Below are 3,326 nucleotides of genomic sequence, written 5' to 3'. Positions count from 1 at the left end.
TGAAATCTTCAAGAGGATGGAGAAAGTCTTAATGCTTTTTTTCTAGAAAATTCCTGAGAATCTTAGCCTTTTGTCTTGAAAATTTCAGGTTGTTCTCAGAATTGTGGAGATTTTGCAGCAAAGTTTAAACATTTCAAGTGCAAAAATTTAGAAATGTTAGAGATGTTTTGCAAATTTCTGAGTTGAATGTTTTCATATTTTTTCGTAGAAATTCCTGAGATTAATCTAAAAAATTTTTGTGTTATTTGTCACAAATTGTATACTTTTGGAGCTCAGAAATTTCTGTTTTTTTCTTATTTTAAAAAGTATTCTCAAAATTTTGGAGTTTTTGTAGCAACGTTTTGACATTTCAATTGCAGAAATCTTGATTTATTTTTTTTGAAAATTTCTAAATGTAATCGTTAAATTTCTGAGATTTTTGATGAATATTTCCTTCCCCTTTTTGTTTTCTAACTACAGAGATCCTGATTTGTCATTGTTGTAGTCAGCGCCCCCATGTGTAGCACCCACTTTAATACGCCATTATTGGTTTTTATCATTCCTTAATGTTAGAGTCTAAAATAGATTTTTTTCATTTGCTAATGTGTATATTTTAATATATTAATCTAATTTATTTGTATTGATCTCATGTGAGTAAACATTGTACCTTTCTGAATATTGGAGGTAATCAATCAGCTACGTCTTGAGTTTTCAACCATAGCATTGAGTTTTTCTGAGTTTCTCCATTTCTTCTTGGTCACAATAAAAACAAAAGTGGTTCACAAATTTAATCCAAATGAGTTGTAAACAGTTTTATTGGAATTATTTATGTCCAGCTAATGTCTGTGCAGGCATAGAAAGTGTTTATGTAAGATTTTGTGCGAGCCGCGCTTGGCAGTCAGCGAGGTTCCAGATGGATGCCGGTTTCCTCTCCAGTAGACTGTGAGTCTTGGTTGCGCGCCATATGTGAGTAAGGTAGGGCAGGTGAGGACATCTTGGCAATAACATGGTACTCTTTCCAAGAAGAGGTTGTTGGATTTCAGGGGAGCAGAGCGATTTCTGATCTCCATCAGGGAGTATTCATTTTTTGTTTCTCAGAAACAGATCGCACATGCACTTGCTCAGCCTTGGGCATATAAAGCACTAAAAATGTTTTTCATTTCTAAGGTTTCTTTTCTGCTCCTTCAATACAACAACACTGCAAAAACACAAAACCTTACCAAGTATTTTTGTTCTTGTTTCTAGCACAATTAACTTCAAATAAACCAACTTACAAATAACTTTCCAGCAAAGTGTTGGAGATTATTTTTAAGTAAATAATTCCTTAATGTTGACAAAAGAGTAAAACATTATGCAACTTAAAACATGGGAAAATGTCTTGTTATAAGTTAAATAATCTACCAATTTACCAAAACAACTGTCTCTCCCAACTTAAATACAGTGGAAAAACCAGCTGACCAAACATGCTGGAGTTCCATTTGGGTTGCTTGGTTGAGGTTGCTTGGTAACCACTGAATGTGACTCAACATGTAAGTAATCTGCCAGTAGAACGGGACATTCCTTGTTCCACTGGCAGATTATTTAACTTATAATTAATACATTCTGATCAATTTTAAGGGATTATCATTATAAAACAAACTCCCATAGATTGTTGAAAACTCACTTATAAGTTAGTTTTGTCTTATTTCACCTGTACTAAGACATTTGGAAAGAGTTTGTGTTTTTGCAGCGCAGCGTCGGTTCCTCTCTTTTATCACTTAAAATTAGCAAAAAATCTGCTAAAATGTCACAACAATTCTTATGCACAACTAGAAATATTTATGATATTTATAATGAGCATATGTTCTAATATAGATAAAATATAATACGCAATGTTTCAACAAGAAATTATTCCTTATTATTGATGAAAAAGAACTAGTTATAAATGAAAAAACTAGACATTTTAACTTAAAATATGGGAAAAATGTTCCACTCATAAGTACTTTTCCCCAATATTAAGGAAGTATTTACTAGATGTTCTCACTTATAACAGGTTATTTTTCCCACATTATAAGTTAAATAATATGCCAATGGAACTAGAACTTTCTCATCTATAATAAGAAATTATTTACTTAAAATGGCTCCTAGGTTAGTTTTGTCTTATTTCAAGTGAACTAAGGTATTGACACTAGAAACTAAACAGAAATACTTGGTAAGATTTCTGTTTTTTTGCAGTGAACTTGATTTCCTTGAAGACAAGAATGACCGTCAATTAAAAGTTTTTTTTTCTTCTGCCAGACATGGAAAAAAACCTGAGAATTGTTCACCATTTCTAAAACAGCGTTTCTGTCTTTGAGCAGAGTAAAGTGGATGGTAGAAACAGCTGAATGCTGCGCAGGATGTTCGCTTATGGAGACATAAATGAAAACATTTTGTGTCAACCTGCAGACTGAACAGGTCAAAGGGTGAAAACATCAGAGGAAAAACCGAGCAGACTTTGTGTGACGTTACTGCCACCTGCTGGACAAACAGGGAAAGGGCTTCCTGATATAGCACCTTACAAAAACGTGCAGGAACGTTTTAGTTTTTATGGTTGCAATGCAGACTGATCTGATCACAGTTTAATTATTTGTGGTATCTGATGACGTCATCATAGCAGCAGTTTATCATCCAAAAGGCTCCAGTTTATCACTGCTCAATTTGGACGTTTTGTTGTGGAAATGGCTCCCTCTGGTGTTCATAAAGGCTCACTGCTCAAATGTTTAACTCCAGTATGATCATCTAAGATGTTTACACACCCAGTTCTTCATAAAAGTGGTGACATTTCTAACCCGAGGTCATTTTTATAAGCTAAACAATTTATTAACTGACAGAGTATTGTATTGATTTTTTTTTTATTGAAATGTGTCTAATTTAATAATAATCGATTTAAAGATCATCTTACCTTTTCTGGAGATTTCTAAGTCAAGGTTACGTAAAGCTGCGTTTACGTTACAAATACGTGCAAATTGTCTGAATCCCACTAATGTAAAAAAATAAAATAAAATTATTTAGTACAATTTTCCAAATTAATTTCAATATGGCTAAAGAAACAAAAAATAAAAAATACACTTGATCCTTGCGCAAAAGGTTTTTATTGAAAAATTATAGATTTATTTAATTGGCTTATTTCCTTTAAGAAAATGTATTTTTGAAATGTTAAATTGCACAATTATATAGTGAACAAAAACGCAGCTATTTTTATTGAAACTGAAAATCTAACGGCCCAAAATAAATCTTTATTCTTCATTTAAAACAAATGTTCAGGAATTACCTAAAAAATAATTTTTATACTACAAAAACAAATAAAATAGGACAGTGGTAGCAGA

The sequence above is a fragment of the Poeciliopsis prolifica genome, unplaced genomic scaffold (genome assembly GCF_027474105.1).
Source record: "Poeciliopsis prolifica strain line A6 unplaced genomic scaffold, Auburn_PproV2 SCAFFOLD037, whole genome shotgun sequence".
In the NCBI taxonomy this organism is placed as follows: Eukaryota; Metazoa; Chordata; class Actinopteri; order Cyprinodontiformes; family Poeciliidae; genus Poeciliopsis; species Poeciliopsis prolifica.
The sequence above is the reverse complement of the archived record's forward strand: the minus strand, read 5'-3'. Positions refer to the sequence as shown.